General features: G+C 34.8%; 1 long non-coding RNA gene across 1 annotated transcript; it reads left to right on the top strand.

The window, feature by feature from the left end:
* The first annotated feature begins 9,346 nt into the window (after positions 1-9,346).
* LOC131606236 (uncharacterized) lies at positions 9,347-10,026 on the top strand. Its single transcript, XR_009284767.1, has 2 exons — positions 9,347-9,692; positions 9,788-10,026. It is a non-coding gene; the product is annotated as an uncharacterized LOC131606236 (long non-coding RNA).
* Positions 10,027-12,651: the final 2,625 nt, after the last annotated feature.

Raw genomic sequence — 12,651 nt, 5'->3', positions numbered from 1 at the left:
GTATTTCCTAGCTCTCTTTCTTCCGTAATCCATGGTATAGATCCTTAAGTCCTTTCTCCGTTTCTCTCTTTCTATGAAGTTCAAAACGTTCGTTATTTAGTTTCCTTGAAAAACGACTCGAAAAAGACTCTTTTTTTGTTTTTAATTGTTTATTAATGAATGATGCATGAATGCATGAATGCACACACAAGAGTTTTAAACAAACATGGCGTTGAAGGGTATAGTGGTCATGAAGTCAAAACGCAATCCCCGCCCCAATGGTAAACTAAGGTTAAGGATTTTTGTACCTGTAGAACGGGTTCTAAGGGTCTCAGAGTTTTTGCTCAACCTTAAAGATACGTTGATTGGTATCTATAAGAGAGTTTTCTCTGAGTGTAGTATCTGCGTGACAATTACTTCCGTAATCACCGCTCTACGTCCTAAAAAGGCTTTAAGTGGGGTTAATGTGTTTCTAGGTCCTCCTGGTACAAATCAGTCTCGGAATGCAGTGGCGCAGTTAATCACAACCAGCCAGGCAAATCCCAAGAGTAGACTTGGAAACCAAGATTAGAGGGCCTTCACCGGGAAGACATCCTCCATCCTATCTTATGTTGCACTCAAATCCGGGTATAGGATTTCTCACCACAAGGGGGAATCAAGCCCTTTCCCGATACAGAATAAACAAAATAAACAAATATATATGCAACAAACACATGATATGACACAGAGGTTAGGCAGGACCTCTCTTGTTTGAGGGGGAATTTGGCATCCCTAATTCCTCATTGGGGCTGGACCAGCAACAGGTCAACCATTGGTTTGGATGAAAAACCAAGGTTTTGAACACTTATATCCCCAGCAGAGTCGCCATTTTTCTGTGGTGTCGTTTTCTTTTACCTCCCCGTTTCACTTGGGAGGACGGCACGCTAAACCCTTCACGCGAAATTTGGAAGGAGAATGCGCCCGTGGTGGGATGAATTTTGTTTCAGTTCTTCCTATGATATCACACGAACTTTCTTATTTGTCCTACGAGTAGGAAAGGGAAAAAAAGATCTCAACTAAACCCTAGGAGTTTGCTAAGTGTGGGGATTTCACCTAGACTAGAAATTCTGGAGTCCGGGAGGTCGGTTATACATAGGGAAGTGTTTAAACACCCTACATATCTGTAGTACTCTACAGGAACCTTCTCTGTGTCATTGTGTTTGTGTTTATTGCTATGATTGGGAAAGTTTCTCCTTTGTATTAGGAGAGAGAATTGAATTGATTTTAAAAGACAGACAGACAGACAAACTGACTATTTTTGGTATTTTATTAGCTCGCTGAGATTCCTTGTGAACCTCATGCCTACATATCCCTAGTGGAAGTCAGAGCTTAATGTAGTTCGGGGAACTAACTAGGGAAATTAATTATTTTTGGTGCCTTGCTTGAAGCTCAAGGTTGAAGCTTGGAATTAAATCTCTGTTTACAGTAAAGAGACATGAAATTATCTCTACAGAGAGGTATTTGTACTATTCTACCACAAACATTTAAAGGAGTGACAGAATAACTGAATTCATTTCATTCAAGAAGGGGACCTTACTTGTGTATGTGCAAGTATACCAGTCAAATGCCTCTTAAATGAAAGAAAGATGCTCATCCAAATTAGGGAAAGTTACCACATGTCTGGGTTTTACTGCCAGCTCATGCCTTTCAAAATCCTAAATGGGAGACTTGATTAAAATTGAAATGAAATGTTTGTTTGTTTGAATGTGGTAGAGTAGTAAAAATATCTCTCTATGGAGATAAGCTATGTCTATCTACTGTATAAAAGATTTGACTTTTAACTGGCTTGTATGAGGCCCAAGCTTGAGGCTTTTTGATTGATTAATTAATATTATTGACTCTGGGAGATGACTCCACTGGGGATTAATTACAGGGTATGTTTGTGTTCTGTACAAAGCCCAGAATTGAGGCTGACTCTACTTAGGGAGACTCTATTTGTGTGCCTTGTACAAAGCCCAAGGTTGTGGCTAACTTTAGCTAGGGGAAAACATTATTTTCTGCCTTGTACAAAGCCCAAGGTTGTGGCGGACTCTTAAATGAATTAAGTATGGATGACTATATGGGGAAAGATCCTAAGTGTTAGGAATCTTTGACACATGAAAGATATGGTTTATCTGCCTTGTACAAAGCCCAAGGTTGTGGCTACTGAATGATGAAGAACTCACTGGGGAGACTCTATTATCTGCCTTGTACAATGCCCAAGGTTGAGGCTGACTCTTAACAGGGGAGTTTTATTGTTTGGGTGCCTTGTATGAAGCCCAAGGTTGAGGCTAACTGTTTTTGTTGGTTTTGACTCTACTGAGGAGGTTTTATTTATTAAAAGACTATTTTTCTTTGGAAGCTAACCCTTTCCAGGGATTTTGACTCAGCTGGTGAATTTGTCTGTTAAAAGACTGACTTTTATCATGTTTTTTGGAGGCTGACCCTTTCCAGGGGTTTTGACTCTTTTGGGGAAATTATCTCCTAAGAGAATGAAATTATTTATTAATTAACTTTGGAGGCTAACCCTTTCCAGGGGTTTTGATTTAAAGTGATTGATTTGGGTAGCACTCCATTAGTTATTTAAAGGATGAAAAGATTGGCAGGAAGGTTATCTAGTGGAGACTTCTTGTTTAAAGCCCAAGATGAAGGCTGACTCAATGTTGAGGATGACCAAACATGGATCCTAGACTCTACTAAGGAAGATTGATGAAGATAAGGGTGACAGAGACTGTCCATGTCTCTCATTCCAAAAGGTGTACTCAATGCAAAATTGAGACAAACTTAGCTTGTTTAAGTCTGGTTTAAATTGGAAGAAACTCACCAGGGTAGGCTAAAAGGTGACTAAAGACCTGTTCCTATGTTTATAAGAAACCTGATGGGTCCTTGTATACAAGCTCAAGAGGAAGCTGGAAATGCTTTTAAGAAGCCTGTGGGTCCTTGTACAAAGCCCAAGAGGAGGCTAGTCGAGGGTCCTTGTTATAGCACAAGAGAAAGCTATGTAGTTTTGAACTTATTTTGGCTCTAAGCAAATGGGTAAGAGGTTTCACCGGGAATAATTCCTCTTTGGGTGGGTGTGTCCTATTATTTGGATTCTAAGGTTTTTGCCAAGATGTTTCACCGGGAATAATTCATCTTGGGGGTTTGAACTACAGATCTCTAATTAGGAAAGAGCCTTCACCGGGAAGACATTCTCAATCCTAGGTCATATTCCTATAATATATATATAGTTTAACTGTCTTAAGGTTTATACTCAAACGTAGTTCTAAACTAATATATATGCACAGTTTATATTTGACAGTAATTTAAATAAAGACTGTAAATTGAAAGCTTGTAAAGCCTAACCTGGATGGAGTGGAGGCCTTTGGAGAAGTATGTACAGAGCCTCAACAGTATTTTTATTGTTTTTGTTGATAACAGTTGAATATATGATAAACAGTTAATGGTTTTTGAAAACAGAAGAAGTGAAGATGGACAAAGGTCACATAGGTATCTGAAGAGTTTCACCGGGAATAATGCCCTTCAAATACCAGAAGAATGTTTTGAAAACAGAGAGAGGATTTTGAAAATACAGTTTTGAAAACAAGCTAAGAAGAGAAGGTTTTTGGGACTTATACTCTATTAGAGGCCCACTTAAAAATGATTTACTGTTTATGAAAATAGTTGAAAAAAATGATTGAAATGATATAAGGTTTTGTTGTTTGAAAACCTTAATCGTCTGTTTAATCGGAGATTGAAAACAATTTTGCAAATGGACAAAAGTCAACTTAATTAAGGCAAAGATGAAATCTATACCTAATTAAGACCTAAATAAATAGGGTTTTATCATAACATTATTCACAAAGTAATTAGGTTAAAACAAAATGAATATATGTATTTTAAAGTATTTAAGAAAACATTTAAAACATATTATTTTAAACCTAATTAAAATACATGAAATAAATAATATTTTTATGATTTTTTTGATTATTTATAAAATATATATATTAATCAACAAGTGTTTAAAAAATGAAGTAAAAATGAATTAATTTGATAAGTTAAATAATTGGTTAAAGTTGTGAAGGAATTAAGTTAGAAAAGTGATAAAAAATAGGTTTTGGTCCTAGCAAGGCTTGAACTCACGCCCTTGAGGTTACCAGTCCAAAACATCACCACTGAGCCAACGCGCGCTCAGTGTTAGTGACTTGCCTCCATTTGGTCATGTTTCAAAACAAGTTGTAAATCCTTAAAAAATAAAAGAATCAAAAAGTCTGGGGCGAGGGGGATTCGAACCCCAGACTTGTGGCATGATGATACTAAGGGCGCATGTGTGGCCACTAGGGCAAGTTGTTTAGTCATTAATAAAACGCATATCACTCAAAATAAAATAAACTCTGCCCTGAGATTTGAATTTTGCGCGCCACCACCATCTTCGTCTTCAACCTCAAGCTCCATGAATTTGAATTTCTGAACTTACTCATTTCTCAATCATTTGCCATGATGTAAACACGAAACTTGCTCTAATTTCACTCACGATTCTAAATATGTAACTAACATGAACTAATATTAACTACATCTAACTAATTTACCAGAAATCGTGAAGAACCCTAAAATTTCAAAATCAAATTAAATGACTATACTGAAAGATAAATGGATGATGATAGAGGGTTTTCAATCCTCTGATGATGCTGAACAAGATAGAATCGAGCTATTTCACAAAGAGTACTTAAATTAGAGAGGTGAAGTTCAGAAACTTACCTCTGAAAATGGAGGTCGTGAGGATGATTGAGAGCACCTGGGCTTGAATGAATGATCTCAATAGCTTCCCTGAGACTCAATGATGCTAACTGGATGCTTATTGTAGCCTGAATCCTTCTGAATTGTTCTATGGACCTCCCTCGATTTGAGCTTCAAGTGGACATGGAGGTTGTTGAATCCTGAGTTACAGATGAGCTGCAGCCATCTGGTTAGCTTCACTATGACCTGAGGAGTGTGTCTGGATGATTGGCTTGCCTTGAAACCTTCTGAATCACTCCATGGACCTCCAACTGCAAATGCTCCAAAGTGAGAGCAACAATGGTGTTCCTCCACCTACAGAAGTGATCCAGGTGCTTGGATCACCTCAAATGACCTCCCTTGAGATGTTAGAATGCTCACTTCCCAAAGATAAGCTTTGGTTTGAAGAAATCGATTCTTCTTGCCAAAGAACTTTGAAAAACAATGAACAAGAGGAGAGAAAGAGAAAGCAAGGAATATGGTTGCTTTGGTGTGTTTTTGAATGAGGAATGCATCTGTATTTATAGGCAAATGGATCAGTATAGCTGCAGAGGAGTGAGCTTCCTTAGTGAAGTTGATTTGCTTTCTTAGCCATGAAGGAATTTTGCAAATATCTCTTATGCAATGATGAGAATTTTGATTCCATTTGATCAATCCCCTAGCCCTCGATTTTGCTTGATCTTAGGGGACAATTCTGAGCCAGAAATGAGCTCTAATTGGTTGGTGAGAAGATTCCTTGGGTGATTCATCAATTTGCCATAAATTCACAAATGTAATCATTACATAATCACATGTTCTTGTTTTTAGAATCTTCTTCAATCCTTATGGCATGGTGAAAATGAATGCATGGCATGGTTTCAGATGTGTTATGGGTCGTGTAGCATCCATAAGAGAGGTTATTTGCACAAAATTTGCAAAGTCCAAAAGTGTCCATGACCTATAATTTTACTTCATGAGGCCAACTTTGAACAAGCATAACTCCTAGCTCAAATTGAATTTGGAGAAGGTTGAACACAATTTGGAAAGCCCTAAACATCTACTTCAAATCATTAGTTTATGTCTTCTTCAGAATCATTTAGGAAATTTGTGAAAAATGAGCCCAAAGTTGGATGAAAACTAGGTTAAAACACTTAGAAAAATTTCTAAGTGTTTATGACCTAAACTTCAAAATTTCCAAAACTTCATAAATGGTTGATCTTTTGAAAAAAGTTCCTTTGTAAGATGTTGTTTTATTTTGCAAGATCTACAACTTTCATGTTGGAAGTTTTTTGAGTTGTGTAGGTGAAATTTTGAGATCTCACCATGCCTTCAAAAACCCTAATTCCCGACTTTTCGCTCCTTGATGAATTTCTTTGAATTTCTTTGGCCAAATGACTTTGACATCCATATATTGATGATATTGATCTTTGAAAGTCATTTTTTGACCAAAAACCTTAAAAGTCAATGATGATCCTTCACAGTTGACTTTTTCCTGACAAAGTAAATTTTTTTGGGTTTTTGTGTAGAAATAAGATCTTCTCCCCAAATGGATGATATAGATGGATTATATGGAGGTAATAGAGATCCTTGAATCATGTCTTGAGTTTTGGATTCATGCCCCGATCAAAAGTCAACTATCTTGGTGAATTAGGTCAAAACCCTAATTTGTCGACCATGTGAAAGTAATGACTGTAGACTTTGAATTGAAGTGTGATGTCCAGTAGACCTTGTAATATGAGTTATTTGAAGATGATTGATGTCTTTGAATGACCCTCTAAGGTTTTTTAGGGTTTCCCAAATGTGATCCCTGATTTCAGTCCTTGATAGGCTCAAAACCCTAGTCTGGTGACCTGAGTAAACCTGTACTCATATGACTGGATTGTCTAATCAATCATAGATGAGAAAAGTGAAGTTTTTGAGCCCCATGATTGTATTAGAGACTAGTCTTTGTATTGATTGATCCTTTGCCTGAGCTTTCTTGTCTTTGAGCATCCTCGATTAGGTACCAGATGGAGAAATGACTGCTCTGGGTACTTGTCTTGACCTGATGAACAATCCTGAAGGTATGTCATCTCAGGGGGGTCAAAAATTAGGGTATGACACACCATTGTTAGGTTATTTGAGTTTGAATTATGATTTTTAATTAGAGGGAAAATTAACCGAAACTAAGGTTTCCATTGGGTTTAGAAGGTTGATTATAGTGAATCTGGGTTATTGTGTTGTGTTTATCCATGGTTATTCGCAGGTTTTGAAGAAGGGAGGCAAGGCCACACATAGAAACTGTGGCCTAAAATGTTCTATTTGCAGAAGTCTTACGAAGAAGATAACACAATTGGCGCGCGAGAGCTGTTTTAAAATTCTGGAGTTAATTTCGTTTTTTTATCATGTTATGCATTCATGTTATTAAGAGCGAATAAAACTTGGCCCAGTGGTGAAGCAGCGTGTAGCAAAGGCGTTCGTATGCAAGGGCAGGGGTTCGATCCCTGCCTCTTGCGTTTTGTTCCTTTATTTTCTTGGATAATGTTGCTTGCAGATTCCAGTATATCATAACCAGCGAGGACCATGGTGAACCTCATGCAAGGACCATTAGATCACGGCCAGAGATGATCCAACGTGCAGGGAATTGTAGGTGTAACATGGTCTCTCAGATCAGTACCGCATTGGATCGGCTACGCTAAGTTTTTTATTTACTTTTATTATTTTGTTTTTAAATTTAACTATTCTCTTCTTTTATTTTCCCTTTGACTTCAAACCTTTTTCTTTTTATTTCTTCCAAAATTTTAATTAATCCTTTTTTACAAAAGTTAATATTAATTTATTTAATTAATTTCTTATTATTAGGTTTATCATAAAAATGAACTTAGATTTAATTAATATAATTAGTAAATAATTTAGTAATTAATTTTATGTTAATTATTTAAATAAATTAATTTAAGATTAATTTTCAATTAGATTAAATAAGTTAGGCTAATTAGATTAATTTTTAGGTTTGTTAATTTTAACAGTTAAATTATATTTTTGGGTTTGTTCATTAACCCTCAAGATTTAGAATTTATCACCATAAAAAATCACTAATTGTCTTGCTAACCCTTATTGTTGATCATTTCTACACTGAAAGTTTCCCCTTTTCTTTGTGTAGTTTTTCAGGGTTACCATCAGTGTTCGTCAGCTACGCGCCATCAAAAGCTAAGTCCTGACTCGATACCTATTTAAATATTTGTTATTTTGTCTCTTTTATTTAAAATTAGGGTTTACCTTCAAATAATAATGAACTCTGCCTACACTCACCCCTGTGTTGTTTTTTTTTCCTTTTCGAATTTTCAGGGTTAACCAACCCTAAAACCTCACTCATTTTAATTTCTTGTTTTAAATTATTACTTATGTCAAACCTCCTCGCTCTGGTGGGGTTTTTATTATTGCCTTTTCCCCTTCCCCATGTTTTATCATGTAACTGCTTCGAGGTTGTATTGTTTGGCCTTGAAGGCACTTAAAACTATATATTATATTAACTGTGTGGTTAGTAATCCTAGGGAGTGGTAACCTTAAACTGTATCTAGAATCACTTAATTACAAGATAAATTATTTTGAATCCGATCACGTGATTGTTGCACCCACACACCTTTTATGGTAACCCCTCATGTTGCCTGTTGCCTGTTGACTGTTGCCTTGTGTTTTAGTGCAGAATAGCCAAGTCCCTCGAGTACGAGGATACCTCAGTAATGTTGCCCTCGGTTCATTCTTAAGATCATAAGTCCCAATGATGCTGCCTTCGATTCGCTAATATGATCTCGTCCCTCGAAGTTGCTTATGAAATGCTGAGGTATCCTCCGGTTGCCTAAAAGTAAATGGCTATTCTGATCCTTCCCCGTGTCTACCTGCCCCTCTATGGTAAGGGACAGTCTTGTGGCGAACGATAATTCGACGACCCTTCAATCTCCAAATAAAAGGGCTTCCTTACCCTCCTATGGTATGGATAGCCCTGGAAGGCTAAAAGAACATTTTTCATCTAACCAGGTAATTTTCCCCTAATTGCTTTGCTCTGGTTTAAAATTCTTTTTCTTACACTTCTTTCATAAACCTTCAAAAGGCCACGCTCATTTAAGAGCTAAAGTCCTTGTTTCTCTTCTTCTACATTTCTAAAATTTTGGTTTCAAAGAGCAAAGCAATTAAGAGCCCATGGATAACCATAGATGCAAAGGGTGCCTTACACCTTCCCTTTGCATAAATTACCCCCCGAACTCAGTTTTTATTTAAAAGGTTTTTCCTATTCTTTTAGCCTTTCTGTTAATTTGGATAAATAAAAGTCGGTGGCGACTCTTGCTTACCGCGATATTTCGATAAAGTCAGTTCACCGTATTACAACTGGTAAACACCTTTATGGCATAGTAATTAAAACTATTGCCTATCTAAAAGGAATATGGGACATTTTTCAAGCTGGAAAACAAATTTTACATAAAGTGTTAGTTGAACTTAAAAGTTTTCTACAATACTTTACTTTTCGTCATTTCGCATAATAAATATTGCATTATTTTATTACTATATTGTCCGTCACTCAATCTTAATATAATACTCCATAACCAACAACACGAAATCAATATGAAAGCACATACAATTTGCTAGTATTTAAAAAATTATTTTCTTAAGAAAAAACAATTCAACCGGTATACATATTCCTATTATTATTTTCAATTTCTCCCCTATCTATCCTAGAAGCCTAGAAGAAATTATTAAAAAAAATATTGAAAATAGCGAAAGTTTGCTCTCATCCATTGAGAGAGCTAAAGAGGCAAACATAATAAATAAATTACAACATAATAAACAAAAAATATGACATACAACATAATATAAAGTGATCAATAAATTTTACAAGCTTAAGGAGGAAAATATGGCTGAAACTATTAAATTTGTATTTTTTATAATCTTATTTATTTTCTTATTTATTGTTGTAATTGATGCTGGAGGTAAACAATTCTCTCATCCTTTTTGAACCTTCATGTTTATTTTATACAAAATCTCTCATGTTTTATGTAATATTTGTTTTTATTTTTTATCACAGAACGGAAATCGGGGGCGCCAAATTGCAAGAAAATTTCAGATTGCCCACCAAGATTTTGTCTGCCTCCTTTGATTGCAAAATGTAATTCTCGTAGATGTTACTGTGTTTAATAAAATGTATCATGCACAAATACTTCTTTCCATTTCAAGAACACATTTTCAGTAATAATATTTGATGAATAATTGATGAAAATGTATAATGGCCAACTCTATTTTTTATTCGGAGGAGTTTTAAGTCTCTTGATGATGTGGGCTTTAGATCTTACTCTTAATGAATATTTGAATATTTCTAGTTCAAAATGAAAAGGAAATAAATATTTTAACAATTAGAAGGGATAATATTGGAGAATTTTAAAAAATAACTTTCAAGAATATTTATGAACAAAATAGTATTCTCTATGATTTTGTTTGTCTTAGAACTCCACGAAAATTGTGGAAAGGAAGAAAATCAATATTTCTTATATTTTAAACATCAATGTTTATTTAAAGAAATTTGATATCAAATCCCAAAAGGTTATCCTCTTAAGATACTCAACAAGTTCTACAAAATTCAAAGTGTCTAACAAAAAACATTATGGGTTGAAGAATCAATTCTTGTAAGTTTTGATGAAAAGATAATTAATGAAAATAATATGTTCGGAACTATATCATTGTCAAACTCTTTTTCATCAAAAATTATTACATGGATTAATTCATCAAACCATTAAGACATGTACATGCATAATTAAAGACAAAAGCACCCTCTAGTGAAACAGATGATACAACACCAGATGATGATGATGGTACAACATTCAAATACAAGTCATCAAATCCACAAGATCAAATTAATTGTTATAAAGATTTTTCTCTAAGGACCAATTCATCTTTATTAAATGAAACTTCCAAATAGTTGGATTACTCAACCTCTGTGGACGTAGCTCTAAAAGGTGGATAGTGACAATGCAAAAGAATTAAATCAATTTTAAAGAAGTGAAGTTTGAGATTATGTGCCAATACATAAAATAAAGCATGGCATTCGAACCAAATAGGTTTTTGAGAAATAATTTTAATAAAAAAGGAGAAGAAGTATATAAAACTTTGCTTCGACACATCTTATACATCTTTTTAAGACAAATTTCACACACATTTTATATATGAAAAATTAAATACAAAATTTTTTATTAAGATATTTTTAACTCTTTTAATAATAAATGGATGAATAAAGTTTAAATCCTATCATATATGTAGCAGTGTTGATGTCCTATATTCTTGACGATGTCCTATGTTTTTGACATTATTCATGTCAGAGTGTCATCTTGTATCATTTCCCGGTATCTGTGTCATAGGTTCGTGCTTTGTAGCACTTTGCACCGGTTCCACTTCCTTACCCTAAGCTTCTTCTTGAGGGAAAAAGACATCCAACCCAAGCTAGGAGTGTTAGAATTTTTTGGGTCAAACATGTAATAAATTAATGTGTTAGTACTATTATTTAATTAGGAAAATTAAAGTGATCTATTTAATATAAGATTTATGACTAAGAATGTAATTGTCATGAAAGATATTGCATAGATACCAAAAGTCTTATTTCTATTTAGTGATGGGTAAAATTGGAATAAGAAAACTTGAATAGTCATAACCTTCATGGAAGCGCATGGGATTATAAACTTGAATAAACATGACTCTTTATGAAAGGGCATGTAATTCTTATGAATAAGCGGTTATGGTCCTCAATTGTAGACACTAAAAAATATCATAAAATATTTATTCTCTTTATCCCATTAGAAGAGAAACTAAGGAATTAAGTAATCTATAATTGGAAGGTCATTTTCCTATCAAGATCATTATCTTCTCGTTAATATTTCATAGATCTTAAATGTATGATTCCGCTTTTTTATAGTAAGCGATGATTCAGATATAAAAAAACGAGCATACGGGGTGCCTAAAACACGATTACAAAAACTAGAACCAATCAAGATCTATCTACCTACAAACAAAGGTCTAGTGTACCAATCGTAAAAATTGCACATAAAATAGGAGAAACACAACTGACACTTATCCATTTCCAAGATAAAAACTTAATAGTCGATAAACAATCTTCAAAGATTAAATCACTACCTTGAAAAATAACAGCATTTCATGTTAACACATACTCCACGACGTTGCCAACCAAATGATGTAAATGACGCAACGATCTAACTTATCCTTTACCTTCTTATGCTATGAGAAAAAGCTTGTAAGATGCTAACCATTAACCGACACCTTATCTCCAAGTTAATTTTTAATGACTCTCCATATTCTGTTTCTAAAAGGACAACTAAAGAAAATGTGGTCTTTAGTTTCCAATTCCTCCTGACACAAAACACACACAGTTTCCGCGACCACTCTCCCTAAGCCTCTTCCAACTAAAAGATCTTTAGTTGTTAATCTCTTTAACATCAATCTCCAACCAAACATCAATATATTCAATGGAACTTTAATATTCCAAGAGAAATTGCAGGTCTGTTTTAAAATCATTAGTCAACCAGCCTACATGAATTCTCCACTACTAGAAATTTGGCCTACGGCCACGCTAAAATTGTCCACAGCTCAGAAACTGTGGCCACATATATGATTTGGCCATGGTTATCAAAGCGTAGACGTATGTTATAGAATATTGAATTCGGAGTATGAAACTGTGGCCTTTACTTCAGTTGCTACGGTTATAGAACTGCGGATATTTTAAGCCGCAAAGAAAAACCGCGACCTTATAATTTTGACTAAAAATGGTGGCTCAAATCCAAAAATTTAGTGCGCGCCATGTTTTCCCTCTTTTCTTTTCGCTTCCCTCTTTCTCTTGTTTTATATTTAATTTTTTTTTTAAGATAAGATTAAAAAGAAAAAAAACTA

This window comes from Vicia villosa, linkage group LG5, assembly GCF_029867415.1.
Source record: "Vicia villosa cultivar HV-30 ecotype Madison, WI linkage group LG5, Vvil1.0, whole genome shotgun sequence".
Taxonomy (NCBI): domain Eukaryota; kingdom Viridiplantae; phylum Streptophyta; class Magnoliopsida; order Fabales; family Fabaceae; genus Vicia; species Vicia villosa.
Note: the sequence above shows the minus strand (reverse complement) of the source record. Positions and strands in the feature narration are given on the sequence as shown.